The following is a 17,200-nucleotide window of genomic DNA, read 5'->3' on the forward strand; positions in this document are numbered from 1 at the left end:
GTGTGGGAGGAGTTTGTTGAGGCTATGGAGGAGGACTTTCGGTTGGCCTCAAGGAAGTTCTGGCAAACCTTCCGGTGACTCAGGAAGGGGAAGCAGGGCTTGACTCAGGCTGTGTTCAGCCGGGGAGGGGAACTGTTGACCCAGACTGGGGATGTTGTCAAGCGGTGGAAAGAACACTTTGAGGAGATCCTGAACCTGACTAACATGTCCTCAGTGGAGGAGGTAGAGTCTGAAGACTCAGTGGAAGCCCCACCCATATCCCTGGCAGAGGTCTCTGAGGTAGTTAAAGAGCTCCTCGGTAGCAAGGCGCTAGGTGTGGATGAGATTCGCCCTGAGATGCTGAAGGCTCTGGACATTGTTGGGCTGTCTTGGTTGACACGCCTCTTCAGTGTTGCGTGGAGGTTGGGGAGAGTACCTGTGGAGTGGGAAACTGGGGTGGTGGTTCCCATATTCAAAAAGGGGGACCGCAGGGTGTGCTCCAATTATCGGGACATCACACTGCTCAGCCTCCCTGGGAAAGTCTACTCTAGGGTGCTCGAAAGGAGACTCCGACCAATTGTGGAACCTCGGATCCAGGAGGAACAATGTGGATTCCGTCCTGGCCATGGAACAATGGACCAACTCTTGCGGAAGTGCTGAGGGGGGCATGGGAGTTTGACCAGCCAGTTGACATGTGTTTTGTGGACTTGGAGAAGGCTTATGACCGTGTACCCCGGGGCACTCTGTGGGGGGTACTGCGGGAGTATGGGGTACCAGAGAATTTGCTACAAGCCATCTGGTCCTTGTATAACCAAAGTGAGAACTGTGTCCACATTCTTGGCACAAAGCCAAACATGTTTTCAGTGGGTGTCAGACTCTGCCAAGTTTGTCCTTTGTCTCCGATTCTGTTCGTGATATTCATGGACAGGATCTCAAGGCACAGCCAAGTTGAGGATTGTGTCCATTTTGGGGACCTCAGAATTACATCTCTGCTCTTCGCAGATTATGTGGTTTTGTTGGCTTCATCAGAATGCGTCCTCCAGCGTACATTGGGGTGGTTTGCAGCTGAGTGTGAAATGGCTGAGATGAGAGTCAGCACCTCCCAAGTCTGAGGCCAAGGTTCTCCACCAGAAAATGGTGGATTGCTCCCTCCGGGTTGGGGATGAGTTGTTGCCTCAAGTGAAGGAGTTCAAGTATCTCGGGGACTTGTTCATGAGTGAGGGTAGGATGGAGCGGGAGATTGACAGGCGGATTGGTGGAGTATCAGCAGTAATGTGGACGTTGTACTGGACCGTTGTGGTAAAGAAGGAGCTGAGCCGGAAGGCAAAGCTCTCAATTTATCGGTCAACCTTCGTCCCAACCTTTACCTATGGTCATTGGGTAGTGCCGAAAGGGTGAGATCGCGGATACACGCGGCTGAAATTAGTTTCCTCCGTAGGGTGTCTGGGCTCAGCCTCAGAGACGGAGTGAGGAGCTCGGACATCCGGAGGGAGCTTGAAGTAGAGCCGCTGCTCCTTCGCATCGAAAGGAGCCAGTTGAGATGGTTCTGGCATCTGATTAGGATGCCTCCTGGGTGCCTTCCTTTGGAGGTTTACCGGGCACAGCCAGCTGGGAGGAGTCCCCGGGGTAGACCCAGAACTCGCTGGAGGGACTACATGTCCAATCTGGCCTGGGAATGCATTGGGATCCCCCAGGAGGAGCTGGAGGGCATTGCTGGGGAGAGAGACGTCTGGAGTGCTCTACTTAGCTTGCTGCCGCTGGGACCCGACCCTGGAAAAGCGGCTGATAATGAATGAATGAATGAATGCCTCATGCCACCGGGAGATGTCAACAACATGTAAATTTATGGATTACGTCTTTAACATTCTGTTAAAAATACAAGATGGAAAAACATGTTTTTCATTGTACTGGATCTTTATTTTCTGTGCATGTAGAAAAGTTTAGATTATTTTGCAGAGATTGCCTGCTGAGGATGTGTTTACACCCCTTGTCATTTGGGTAGCACATTTCTGGTGTTTCAACATATTACATGTCTGTTGTTGCATGTGGATTTGCAGCTGCAAATATCCAATTACCACAAAGTGAATTAAGTCTCAGCAAGTTTCTTCATACTCATCACTACATTAGAGACATGATTATAACAAAAATACAGTTCACAGCTGGCCCTTTTCCAGCAACCATTCCATTAACTATTCCAACTCAGGTTAAGGAGGGAAAATTGACCGGTGGTTATGTCTGTGAATGTTCTCATTCATCCAGCTCATGGTTATCCAAAGGAATTGAATCGAGTGCAACTGGACTTGGTATATATCCGTGAAGACGTTTCGCCTCTCATCCAAGAGGCCAAGAGGCCACACATATCAATACCTCTGATAACGACGGGCATTGCTAAATATCGGAACACAAAGAGCCATGGACATCATTAGCTCTGATAACGACTCCAAAGAGGATAAATATCTGAGTTTCATCACCAGCCAGTCAGACTAGCTTGGTCTAGTCTGAAAGGCATGAACTGACGAAGCCTCTTGGATGAGAGGCGAAACGTCTTCATGGATATATACCAAGTCCAGTTGCACTCGATTCAATTCCTTTGGATATGACGGGTGGTTAATTTATTACTTTTTTTCCCCCCTTGTACTTTGTGACTCCATGTTGATGCAGTGATGGGCAACAGATTCTGCTTACATAAGACTGGAAATCATATCAGCCTCAACAATCCAGATTGCTGCATGTCTGGTTATTATGGAGTATGAATACTTTGAATACTTTCAGCTTGCCTTGTTGATTTGACCACTGACATTTTGTTGATAGTGGATCTTGATGCACCATTAAACTTCTTAAAACTACGTTATCTATTGAACAAGCAACAATTGTGGGAATTGAAAAAAATAAATTCCTTGCACATTCCCTTATTTTAATATATGCTAGGGCCGGATATAAAATAAATCTCTGTTCTGAGCATTGATTTCATCGGTAATTTTAGCTCCTGAGAGATTTGAACAAGATCATTATGTAACAACAGCTCTCAGAAGATAGGCAAATGATTTCTTAAAATGTATTCTATGGTTGTATCTTTTCATTTTCTGTCCTTATTTTCAATGTTTACTCATTCACACAGGGGACCGCAACACATTTCCAAAACAACATTCTGTTGCTCTGCTCTCTCTCTCTCTCTAAACTGCTCTGAGATGATCTCTAATTGTCTCGGGGATTGGGACAGCATGATTGAAAATAAAAATCCTTCATGCCAAAAAGATGACGGGAGGGGGTTTTGGAAGAGTGGTTGGACCTCCCAAGAGTAGAGCTGGACCTAAGCCCAAAAACAGAGTTTACTTCTGGAGTCAGGCTTTAAGAATATGCCCCGCCCCGACTTATGGAGAGAGGAGTGAGAAGATGCCCACACTGCTCAGGGACAGCAGTGAAGATCTAACGCTGATCTTGGCAAAGGAGGAAGCAAGGTTGTGTGCAAAACGCTTTGGGGCAGTTCTGTTGGGATAGTATTGGTTTTCAGGGGATTTCTGGATATGGTTGTTAGCCACTGTTTAGTTTACAGCATAGATCACAGTCTCCCCAACCAGTGGTGTACCACCAAAGCTAGAAAATTGTATTCAATTCAATGCTAAGGGTTTTCTCTCTTCTTTTTTTTACTTTTAAAAAGTGATGTTGACAAATTTAAATCTGCTTGGGTCTGAGGGTGAAAAAGTTGGATTATGTCTAAAATGAATGTTATGCTCATGATGAAAAATTCCAGCAGATATATATGGTTGAGATGAAAATGTCAACTACTTTGAAAATGGCTGCAAGGTATAACCTACAGTGCTGACACACAGCAGGTTCCAATTTAAAACAAGCTAACAAGACATACACTTTAGAAAGAAAAAATGAATTATTTGTCCATTTTTTTTTCTTTTAATTTTGAAAGATTTGCACAAACACTGACCTCAACCAATTATTGAAGTGTGCCAGAATAATGCTTTGACAGCTGTGGAAACATAATTGTGTTTTATATATATGTGCATAGCAAACAAAAAAAAAAAATGACAAAAATCTTGCTGTTGCAGGATAAAGGAGTAAATGCTGAAAATTTCACCAACACAGCCTTGGGCACAAGAGCTTTTGTGCCCAATGTGAGAGTCATGTGCATACAGAATGACTAGAACAAGAAGTAGTAGTATGTGTGTGTCTATGTTCCCAGGCAATGTTTATTTTTTTCCTCTCCCTCTCTCCCGGCTGTTCCGGTGTCCACTGTGAATGACATTGATTTTCTTAGACAGGAGAGAAAGCAGTGGCCGGACGGCTTGCTGTGAGAAAACAAAACAGGCAAAGACCATCACAGGGGGAGAAAGAAATAGCACTGGCTGAGCTGCAGTTCAAGGACACACACATACTCACACACGCACACACATACTCACACACACACACACACACACTACTCATTTGGACTAGTAGTAGTAAATTGCTTTGATTGCAATCAACTCAGGAACTCTGTATTAAAGTGTGTTTCTAATGACATGACCGGCATGTGTTTTGTATTTACATGCTGATATGCCTAACCGTGTCTGTATATTCTTCTCAAATAATATGTATACCTAATGGAGTGTAAACTAATGTTATGTATTTATGGCACAAGCATGTGCTTGTGTGTGTGTTTGTTTCTCAGCAGGTACACTTCATTTTCCAATATGCTCATTAGTCCCAGTATATGTAGAATGTCAAGTCAAGTCAGGGTCAGGGGAGAGGCAATGAATGCCACAAAACCACAGCTGCAGAATGCTGAGAATGAGGGAGAGAGAGAGAGAGCAAGAGACAGACAGACAGACAGACAGAGAGACACAGACGACAGAGACAAAGAGAGACACAGAGACACACAGACAGACAGACTGACACAGACAGACAGGCTGACAGACTGATTGACACAGACACACAGACAGAGAGAGAGAAAGAGAGAGAATGGAATAAAAAAGATAGATGTGAATAAGACCACCTGTAGTTACTACAACTGAACAAGTGATCTGTTAGATAGGAGGGGGCTGCTTGTGTGTGTGTGTGTGTGTGTGTGGAGTCAAGGGGTTGGGCTGAAAAATGGAAAGTAGTTGTGCCGGTAACAGATGTCACCACACAGGGGGAAACAAAATGTGTATATATATATATATATATATATATATATATATATATATATATATATATATATATATATATATATATATATATATATATATATAGTATCTGGCCTCCATCCACTTTCCAATCTTTCTATTAACTGTACCATCAAATCAAGTGAAAGCTCCTTAAGAACAAGACCAGGGATTCTTTCAGCTAAGAGCTCAGTGGTATATATCAGTGTCAGCACTGAGGAGTACCCACCAAACCCTTGTCGTGGATTTGGGGTCTGTTCAACACTTCCCTGCACATTACACAGCCCACTGTGAGAGCAAGTTCAATCTGGTGACTAACTCATAAACTCAGTAAGAACCATTGCTGCTGGCTGGTCTGACAGCGGGTCCAGCAGGAACTGAAGTGTGTGATAAGGGGCAACTTCACTCAACGCACGCACAGACTGTAAAAATTAAGGCATGCAATTAACTCAGAAATCTTAATGCAACAAAAAAGTCAAATAAAGTATACAGGTCATCCCCGGGTTACGAAGGCCTGATTTACGAACTCCTGTACTTATGAACCAACCTCCGTAAAAGCTTATTATTTTAAAAAAATCGAGTCCAGGTAGCAGGGCGGTCTATTCCGTTGCCTACCAACACGGGGCTCGCTGGTTCAAATCCCCATGTTACCTCCAGTTTGGTCGGGCATCCCTACAGACACAATTGGCTGTGTCTGTGGGTGGGAAGCCAGATGTGGGTATGTGTCCTGGTCGCTGCACCAGCCCCTCCTCTGGTTGGTCAGGGCGCCTGTTCAGGGGGGAGGGGGCACTGGGGAGAACAGCGTGATCCTCCCACACGCTATGTCCCCCTGGTGAAACACCTCACTGTCAGGTGAAAAGAAGCAGCTGGTGACTCCACATGTATCAGAGGAGGCATGTGGTAGTCTGCAGCCCTCCCCGGGTCAGCAGAGGGGGTGGAGTAGCGACTGGGACGGCTCAGAAGAGTGGGGTAATTGGCCGTTGTACAATTGGGGAGAAAAGGGGGGGGGCAATCGAGTTACACACAATGGTTCGTACTAACAAACGGACGGACTACTCTGCGTGATGCTCAAAACACTGTGCCTTTTAGGCAGTTCGTCAGCCCAAGGGAGAACAACACCACGCCATCATCACCATTTTAAGGCAGATTCCTTAAACATTGTCGTATGCGTTGTGTTTCGACTTAAGAGTTTTGTGTTTTTGCCCTCATAATCATGGCTTCAAAACATAAATCTGATGCAAGAGATGGTAATGCACCGAAGACAAGGAAAACGATCACGATTTGAATGAAAGTGGAAATAATAAAGCGTTCAGAGAGAGGTGAAACACCAACAAACATCGGAAAAGCATTAGGCTACAGTCGATCAACAACTGGGACAATTATGAAGGACAAGGGCAGAGTAATGGAGTATGTAAAAAGTGTGTCCCAATGAAAGCGAGAATTATCACTAAGCAACGCAGTGGTTTAACTCTCGAAATGGAAAGGCTATTGGTCACTTGGTTAGAGGATCAAAATCAGTGTAATATTCCCATTATGCTGATTTTGATTTCCATTCCGGTATGCAAGACATCAACTGGATTTGTGATGTTTTAGGTAAAATATATACTAAGACAAACATTTGACTAAGTGACGCTACATGTGAACTGCACGTAACTGTTCCAACTTACATACTAATTCCACTTAAGAACTGAGTCAAAAACAGAACTCGTTTGTAATCCGGGTACTTCCTGTATTGATAGCTCCCCTTTTGACCCCAAACTCCTCTCACATTTCTGGAAACGGCACACGACTATCAGTGAACATCAGTGAGTGATGAGTCAACCCCTGGTGTGCTAGACAGTACATGTTTGAATAAAAGGCTCTCTAATTCAACTTTGGATAAAACAAAGTTGAATGAACATATCTAATGTACCGTCTAAGCATGCCGGTGTTAGTGCTGATACAAGACCAGGTGGTGTTTGTCAAACTACACTTGCTGAGTGCAGCCGAAACAAGCGCACCAGCAAAATTGCATTAGCTAAACTGACAAATGCAGGAGTGAGATTTGACTTTACTACAGACCATCTGTTCACATGCACAATTAAAAAAAAAACTGAGATGATGTATCTCAATAACGTCTACTTGAGATTCCTCCAACCATTTTGTTGTTATTCATGATTAGCACTCCACCACAAATAAATTTGGATCATTCACCAAAAGAGTAGCAATAAATCTGAATTTAGGATTTATCACGGATTTATCACCCAGCCCCACGTCTCCATGGTACCCCTTTCCCTTGTGTCCCGTTTTCCCCTGTGTGTGTGTGTGTGTGTGTGTGTGTGTGTGTGTGTGTGTGTGTGTGTGTCTGGCTTTCTTCCCTGACACTCCTCTCCCCGGCTCCCCTCCCTCTCATTGGAGGCTCATTCACCTCATCACCAGACATCACCAGATCATTTCCCTTGGACAGCGATTTTTTTTGTTTGTTTTTGGTCTGAATATGTGTGTTGGTTTGAATGCGTGTGTTCTTGTGGTTCTTGAATGTGTTTTTTGTCTGCACTGCTGTGGGCTGGGGGAAATGGCATTTCGTTTCACTTGATGTGTGTGGGTGCGTGGAGTGAAATGACAAATAAAATGTTCCTGTTCCTGTTGTTTCTACTACTATGGTAGCCTCTTGTTCTCAGTCACTCTGCAAGTGTATATTCAGAGTTGTTGTCTTGAAATTACAAAACGACCCCACCTTTAGCAATAGGATCACCTCTAACACTGACTAAGTTTGTCTGTTCCTGAAACTATGTCTTCAGTCCATGTCCTTCACATACTACATGGAGCAGTACAATAGGCAGAGGAATGGGTCTGCTATGGGTTCCCCAGTCTTACTTATAGTGGCCAACTTCTATAGGAAGAAGTGGAAAAGAGGGGGCGCCCAGGTGGTGTAACGGTCTACCAACATGGAGATCGCCGGTTCAAATCCCCATGTTACCTCCTGCTTGGTCGGGCACCCCGACAGACACAATTGGCTGTGTCTGCGGGTAGAAGGCTGAATATGGGTATGTGTCCTTGTCGCTGCACTAGCACCTCCTCTGGTCGGTTGGGGCAGCTGTTTGGGCGGGAGAGGGAATAACGTGATCCTCCCATGTGCTACATCCCCTTGGTGAAACTCCTCACTGTCAGGTGAAAAGAAGCGGCTGGCAGCTCCACATGTATCGGAGGAGACGTGGTAGTCTGCAGCCCTCCCCGGATCAGCAGAGGGGGTGGAGCAGCGACCGAGACGGCTCAGAGGATTGGGGTAATTGGCCAAGTACAACTGGGAGTAAAGGGGGGGGGATGCAAAAAACAAAAAGAAGTGGAAAAGAGGGCTCTGACGTCCTATCCAGGGGCACCACCTAGCTATTGGTTCAGATTTGTGGACCACACACCTGGGTTAAAATTAAATCTCAGGATGTACCACATTTCACTGACCACATTAACTCTGTGAACAACCACATCAAGTTCACCAGGGAGGATGTGAAAATTGACAGGTTAGCCTTCTCAGACTGTGAAATTGCAATTGGTGATGCGGGACATTTTATTGTTGATGTTTACCGGAAACCAACACATACTGATCAGTACTTAAGGTTTGACTCTCATCATCCACTGGAGTAAAAACTAGGAGTCATCAGGATGCTGTACCACCAAGCTGACATCCCCACTGACACAGTGGCCAGGGAAGGGGAGAAATCCCACATTAAACAGGCCTTGGTTAAGTGTGGTTATCCTAACTGGGCATTTGTCAAAGCCAGGAAGACGCCCTAAAAGTACACCAGCCAATTGAAGAGAGGAGAATGACAACAGCTGCCTAAGCGTAAACCAGTGGTGATTCTGTATGTGGCAGGAGTGTCGGAAAAGCTGTGATGTATATTTTCCAAACACCGCATCTCAGTTGCTTTTAAACCCCAAAACATGCTGCACCAGAAGTTGGTCTACCCCAAGGATCGGGTCCCCCGGCACAAACAGAGGAATATAGTGTACGCTGTTAAGTGCCAGGAGGATTGCTGTGATTTGTACATTGGGGAAACTAGACAGACGCTGGCCAAAATGGAACAACACATAAGAGTTAACACATCAGGCCAGGACTCCACAGTGTACACCCATCTATAGCCCAGTGGCCACTCTTTCAAGGATGAGGATGTGCACACCCTTGATAGGGAGGAACACTGGTTTGAATGGGGAGTCAAAGAGGACATCTATGTTAAGAGGGAACGACCATCCCTGAACCGGAGGGGGGGGGGCTAAGAATATATATCTCGCCATCCAAAGGAGTTGAATCGAGTGCAACTGGACTTGGTATATATCCGTGAAAACGTTTCGCCTCTCAGCCAAGAGGCTTCCTCAGTTCGTGACTGAGCTTCGTCTAGTCAGGAAGGCATGAACTGAGGAAGCCTCTTGGATGAGAGGCGAAACGTTTTCACGGATATATACCAAGTCCAGTTGCACTTGATTCAACTCCTTTGGATAACAATGACCTGGATGAATGAGAACATTCACCGACATATCTCGCCATCTTAGAATGCTGTGATTACAAACACTCCCAAATCCTCTGTCAATAGTACACATGGCCATCGAAATTCTAATTAATGGTCACATCCATATTTGCATATGAAACTGGTCATATGCCTCTGTATTGTTTATAAGGGGTGGTGATACCTGCAGTCGGTTAAGACTGAAGATGCCACTTAGATGAGTGATGAAACGTATCTGTCAATAAACGTATCCAGATGAACTGATTCAACCTTCTTTGATTCAGAGTTATTCCTCGTGTTGTTTGCATTACCAGTATTTCCCATGTCTCATTTGTGCTTCCAGGATCACTACTCCCCCAGCCCGCCAGCCTGCATCTCCTGCTCACTTTTCCTCTGACAGCCAAACTCACCTCCTCGTCTGTCCTGCTCATTTCTGTTCTACCATCCGCCATCGCTTCTCCACAGATAGTCCCCGGATTACGAACGAGTTCCGTTTTTGAGTCTGTTCGTAAATCGAATTTGTATGTAAATTGGAAGTTATGTACAGTTCACATCTAGCAGCATCAGTTAGTCAACAGTATTTATAACTTAAGAGAGATAATGTGTGTTTCGGTATAACAAGAAATTAAAGAAACATTTCTTATATTTCAAACTCCCCATCTGCCAGTGTCCGTGGAGCGGGTCGCGATCGGCGGACGCCGGCCGTTTGACGCCAGAAACGAGAGCCCGCTCGGGGCTCGCCTCCCCGACCTCACCGGGTAAGTGAAAAAACAAGAGCGTTTCACCTCTCTCTGAACGCTTTATTATTTCCACTTTCGTTTCAGTCGTGATCGTTTTCCTTTTCTTCGACGCATCACCATCCCTTGCATCAGATTTACGCTTTGAATACATGATTACAAGGGTAACACACGAAATTTTTAAGCGAAAACACGACACACAACGTTTAGACGATGCGAATTAAAATGGCGACGACGGCGTGGCGTTGTTTTCCCTCGGGCCGAAGAACTGCCTAAAACGCGCAGTGTTTTGAGAGTCGCGCAAAGTAGTTCATCCGCTTGTTAGTACGAACCATTGTGTGTAACTTTTTTTTTATAATATACTTTACGGAGGTCGGTTCGTACGTACGGGCGTTTGTAAGTCGGGGACTACCTGTATAACAGGTTTGTTCACCATGATAAACTTAATTAAATCTTTGCAAAGTTTTTCAGACCTGTCGAGATAACTCCCACCACCTTCTTCTGTTAGGCTGGAGTCCAGAATCTCTGGTGTTGTTTAACCTTGATAGACAGTTTGTTTTTTTTTAGTCAAACTAGCCTTTAGGTGCTCAGCATAGTCTCCCAACAGAACTGGCTGCTCTACAGTCAACACCACTTTCATTTACAAATGAGAGAAAACTGATCCATCACATCACTTATTTTTGTGTGTCAGATAAGCACTATTAAGTTAAGGAAAGTCTTTGTCTTACCACTACCATATGCTGAACATATTTTTTTTTCTAGCAGTAAAAAGTTAGACCATTTTCAAAAGATGGAAACGCTTTTCAGGTCTATGAACAAGACGCATGAAGAATGAAGTTGCATAAACAGAACCGGCCCACAATTCTGCGACATGCCAACATTTAATGACGTGATCATTACATGATCATTTTTCGCTGAATGCTTAATGAAAAATTAATAAGCTAGAATAACACATTGTCTCTCACTTGAGTTGCACCCTGAAGCGAAGAGGTGTCAAATTCCTTTCTCTGGCTTCAAACTAAATTCCAATCAGTAATGTTCGTTTAGATGTACACACACGTGAACATGCACATGCACATACACTTGGCTGGCAGGTGAGATATTCACGTACATATGTTCAGTCTGCAGACAAGATTGTAATATGATTTATGGTGATTTTTTTACGGAAAGTCCAACACAGTTGTCAGTGTCCATCAATCCGGTGATGCATTGCAGGTTGAATCTCATGACAATGCAGAACAGCAGCTCCTCATGTTCCAGACAAACTGAGCCAGCCCAGTCTTTCCTGCCCAGATCACGTTGGTCCAGTAGGCTGAAAATACCTTCAGGGTAGATTAAAACTGCAAAATTTTAACTGCCCCCCCCCCCCACACACCCGATTTAGCTCTTAGATCGCGTTTCAGACCAAATCGGCCCCCCCCCCCCAGTCATTACGCACCTAGTTTAGTTTTCCAACCTTTTTTTCCCCCCAAAGAGATGTAACAGGACCTTTTAAGTAAATGTGGATGTGAAATTTGCACTCTAATCTGAAGGTATGCAGTGTATGCTGCCGTCTCACTGAGCACCCCGCCGCCACCACGAAACCACCTTCCTCTGCAGAATCTCTTGCACAGGCATCTCTCTTCGAGCAAGGAAGAGGAAGCGATTAAAGTGAAAACGCAAACGCCTGCAACAGCATTTTAATGCTGCTATAAATCAAGACGGCTCATCAAAGTTGGCTGCGATAGAATAAATGACCCCCAACCTCCCCTTTCCCCGACACATGAGCACACCTCTTTCCCTTGGGTCAATGTTGGAATTGGAATTCAAAAAAGAAAAAAATTTAAAAAACGACACCGTCTCTTCTCTCACGTAGTCTTGTCTTAAGGTATCTGCCAAGTACCTGGGTAGAGAACTGCGGTGTGAATAATGCTAACCCACCACAGACAGGGTGATGGGACGAGCAAGATTAACTGCAACACTTACGTGTAGGATCTGTGTGCACCTGTGTGCAAAACTAATTAAACCGTTACATTCATGGAGAGCCATGTAATTTGAGGGCCAGGGAAAGACTCAAATCCCTCCGCCACAGAGGAAGTACTAAAACTAAAATGTAAATAAATAAATGAAGACCAAGGCCAGGTTTAAATTATAATTTTAAAAAAAGTGTTGAAAACTCCTGTCAGTATGTGTGGAGAGTAGCACTTTACACACACACACACACACACACAACTGACCATCATGACATGTGTGCTTTATTTATCTATTTTATAAAACAGGAATGAGACAGTGATATGTCCAGAGAAAAGATACGACGATAAAATGAGATAAAAACAAAACAAAACAAAAAACAACAATGACAGACAGGTGGGTGGGGAAGATGATGACTGGTGTAGCAACATAATTCACCTTCACACACCTGTTGAAATGGCCTCTCAAAGAAGTCTTTTATAGGCTTTAGAATAGGCAGCTCAGTCTCTCCGACACCATCAATTTACTTGTCACATTACTCTGGCTCGCCCTGCGCTCTTTCATCTCAGCAACGTTTCATCCCCAGATTTTCATAAGGAGAATTCAGGAGGAGGTGCGTATGCAGAAAAAGTGTCCGAAGGGGGATTTTAAAACCCATCAATAAATTATTTAATTCTGGCATGGTTTACCTGCACAAACCTGCATCAACTCTTGCAAAGGAAGTGCTCAAGGAAATAACACCTTGAAAAGGAGCTTTTATCAATTCATCACTCAAAAAAGAGGGCCTTTTCATAAGTTTTAGCACTCAATTCAAAGTTTTGGTGGAGAGGGCTGAGCGGTTAGCAGTGCTGCCTCGCAGCAAAACCGTCATCTGATCCACCCCTTCTGTTCCTCTGTTCTCCCTGTGTTCCTATGGCTTTCCTGTAGGTACTCAATGTTCCTCCCTCCCTCGAAAAACACAGCAGATTGGGTTCATTGCTAACTCTGAAAACGACCATAGGTGTGTGTGTGTGTGTGTGTGTGTGTGTGCGCGTGTCTGTTTGTCTGTCTGTCCCTTGATGCACAGACATTCTGTCCAAGATATCTTTTGGTCTTGTGCCAAATTCCTGCTGGGATAGTCTCCAGCATCCTGCAGGTCAAAGATCTTTGTGAGGTTTTCTACCTACAGTACAGCTGGTATAAAACTGAGTTCGACCAGTGAAAACACTTTTCCACAACCCAATTCGGGAAATTTAATATGGGCCATGACAAATGTTTGATATTATTTTGTCAAATTATAGTCAATTTTAATGTTTTAAGGTTATAGGCTTTAGTCAGTATCGACTAGCTAGCTAGCTAACGCGGGTACATTTACATTTGTTTCGAATGTTGATTAATGTACACTGTCCCTTCCCAAATAAAGGTTTAAAGTAAACTTGACAAAGAGCTTTACACCTCGGGGTCGTCAAAGGTTTGGATTTATTTACTGGCTTATTTTTTTTCCTCATATTTTGGTACAGCGGGGTTCAAACTTCAAGGCCTATCTTCCAAATATGCACGGTGCACAAATGGGATCTCAATGGGTCCTTTCAGAAGGCGATATTTTTAAGTCTGCCAACACTTAGTTTAAATTGTGAAGTTACAGGGAGTTTAGCCCAACCTCCTTATTTTTTCAGACACTTCTGCAGTAATGCTGAAATCACATACAGCTAGAGAGAGAGAGAGAGAGAGAGAGAGAGAGAGAGAGAGAGAGAGAGAGAGAGAGAGAGAGAGAGAGAGAGAGAGAGAAAGACTCTCAGAGCGCTCACCTAAAATAAAGAACACCAACAACATTCTGGTGTTGATGTAAGACTTGAGGATTGCATGGTTTCACTTTCCATCGAACACGCTCTTCTTGTCTCTCACAAAATGCTCCGGCCCACACACAGAACATATAGAGACTCACTATATTTCAACCTCTAAAGTGTGGTGTCAGCAACTTCTCATTTTCATACTGCAGCCCCTACACTCTCAGCTAAATTGACCTTTTGAGCAATGAGGTCTGGTTAGAATGTGCTCTCTCACTCCCTCTCTCTCTCTCTCTCTCTCTCTCTCTCTCTCTCTCTCTCCTCTCTCTCTCTCTCTCTCTCTCTCTCTCTCTCTCTCTCTCTCTCTCTCTCTCTCTCTCTCTCTCTCTCTCTCTCTCTCTCTCTCTCTCTCTCTCTCTCTCTCTCTCTCTCTCTCTCTCTCTCTCTCTCTCTCCCTCACGCACACACACACGCGCGCACACACACACACACACACACGCCAACTCTGAGGGTTGTTAGAAGAGTTTGCCTTTTCTTCACTTTATGGGCAGACCATTCCGTCTGAAGATCTGCCCAGCCGGGACCACTCTCTCCTGGAGTTCCTGGATAGCGGTGGGCAACGCATAGGGGAAAGAGGGGGTAAAGGAAAAGGGGACATCACATAAAATACTGAAACCATGCAAACTCAAATATACTCACAACTGGTTTTATTCAGACTGACCAGAGCTGGCAGTTGGGAGAGCCCACAAAACCCTGTAGCCACAAACTTTTTTCACAGAGCTCTGGTTTAAAACAAAATGAAAGCTCCTGACTCCCAGAAGTGAGCAGTTGTGTGTATAGAAATGTATCATATGTACAGCATGCTGACTGATGAGTATCGACAAGAGGCCTGCTAGAGGCATGCTGCACAGCAGCCATCAACAAACACAAACAGTAATGTTGTGTGACTGCCAAAAACAATATTCATCATAAGCTTGCCTTGAATGTCAACAATAAGTCTGTCTGATAAAGATACGAGAATGATCGTGACAAACCTGCCCCCCCCCCCAAACAGCATGATCAGAACTGTAATTTTCCAACCATCCATCCATTATATAAACATGTGGGTGGCAGGGTGTTATTGTCTATCCCAGCAGCCACTGGGGCAGAAGGCAGGGAAACACTCTGGGAAGGCCATCACGGGAGACACACCTACAGTCACCCACACACCATTCACACCAATGGTTAATTTAGAGTCTCTAATTCCCCTTACATGCATGCATGTATTTGGAATGCGGGAGGAGACACGCAAACTCGGGAAGAACATGCAAACTCAAAAGACGACAGTGGTAAGCCACCATGCTGCCTCAAAACTCCACATCATCATTGTTCATCTGTCAGCTAAGAGCGCTAATCTTCAACCGCTAATAAACATGCTCCCTTCAGTTTACAGTTTTTTGGAAGGGGGACGAGGGAGAATGAACTACTGTCTCTTACCCAAACAAATTTACACCTGAGACTTGAGTTTTATGGCATGTGGATTTTGAATAGTTTGAATGTTAACTACTTAGCTTGCTGCCACCGCGACCCAACCTCGGAGAAGCAGCTGATGATGAATGAATGAATGTTAACAGTGGAACCTTCTTGTCCGTGACATTACTGAGTCTTATCAGAAAATATCCCATCCAAGTACTAAGTCAAAGGGCTCCTTTGGTGCCAAGAGTCTTGTAAGTAACAAAACATTAATTTATACTAGTGGTCGACTGATATGGCTTTTTTTGAAAGCCAATACCGATTATTAGTAATCAAGGAGATCGATAAACAATATTTCGAACCGATATGCATTTGCAGTAAAAATGAAATTCTTGGTATAAAATTTAGAATAAAATTAACTCCAACACAAAACTTAGTTGAAGTGTCTTTAAGCAAATGTTAGTTAAGAGAACTTTTCAACATCATCTTAAAACAAAAATTGCAGGGAGCTCCCAAAAGCAAGAAATAACATTGTAGCCTAACAATATTTTTGCTAGTCACCTGGCTAAATTATCAACAAATTATCTTGTTGACGTATTGCACTCAAGTTAGCTCTATGAGACTCAACATTAGCTTACATTATTATGACCATCGGCTATCTATTTAACTAAAATTGAAGGAGTCTCTGTCTGTATGTTTATATGTATGTATGTCTGTCCCAGGGTTGCCACCTTCTATGTGGCGAAATAAGGGATCCTCCCAAGCTCCCTGCCCCCCACCACAAGTCCTATATTCTTCCCCCAGTGATGTAATGATTTTTGGGGAAGCCAACATGCTAATACACACAGTTTGAAGTGCATTACTGCAAGGCAAAATAACAAAAAACACTTAGAATTGCAAGTGTGACAAGAATATGTTTGTATTATACTTTGGATTTGTTATGATGATTGGTTTGACACAAACAAAACTGAAATATCACAAACATAACATTGTGTCCATCCCAATCAAATGGAGAGCATCAGAAACTGCAAGCGACTGAGGGTGCTATTTTAACTGTACAAGGCAACCACTGAGTTAGGCCTAATGGCAACAATGATGGCATGATGCTGACATTCAATTTCATACAGCTCGCAGTTTGTCAGTCTGTAGCTCTCCACTAAAATTAAAATTCTATGTTGTACGAACTCCGCCCCCTAACAAGTGTCCCCCATCGAGTGCCCCCCATTGAGGCTCCACCTCAGCACCTGAGAAAGATCTTTGTACTCACCACTCAATCGGGTGGTAGGAGCCACATAGCACTCACCCCTATAAAGCCTCTGTATCTCCACTGCTCATCTCCCTTTTTCACTCAGCCACCTGAGATAAAGAACTTGTCTGCAAGTTTCTTGTCACCCTCCAGTGTCGCAGCATTATTATGACAACTTCTTCCATCTTGTACTGCTATGATTGTTGCCCCTGGTCAGCCACCAGTCCTGCTTTGTTTGCCTCAGCTGGCAGCACCAGGAAGCCTTTGAGACCGGCCCTGCCTGCCCTGTCTGTCCCCGAGAGGCATGCAAGAGCCAGCAGAGGTTGCGGAGTCTGTCTGCCTCTCCCACACCGGCCAGGCCCCGGCACACGGAGGGGTGGCGGCCTGCTCCAGACTCTGGGACAAGTATGATGAGGAGGACGACCACTCGATGACCTGCTGGCCATACAACCCTGTG

General features: G+C 44.4%; 1 long non-coding RNA gene across 2 annotated transcripts in view; it reads right to left on the minus strand.

Moving 5' to 3' along the window:
• Window positions 1–17,200, minus strand: part of LOC130117970 (uncharacterized) — a 156,672-nt gene that overhangs the window by 126,669 nt on the left and 12,803 nt on the right. The window lies entirely within an intron of this gene.

The sequence above is a fragment of the Lampris incognitus genome, chromosome 9 (assembly GCF_029633865.1).
Source record: "Lampris incognitus isolate fLamInc1 chromosome 9, fLamInc1.hap2, whole genome shotgun sequence".
In the NCBI taxonomy this organism is placed as follows: domain Eukaryota; kingdom Metazoa; phylum Chordata; class Actinopteri; order Lampriformes; family Lampridae; genus Lampris; species Lampris incognitus.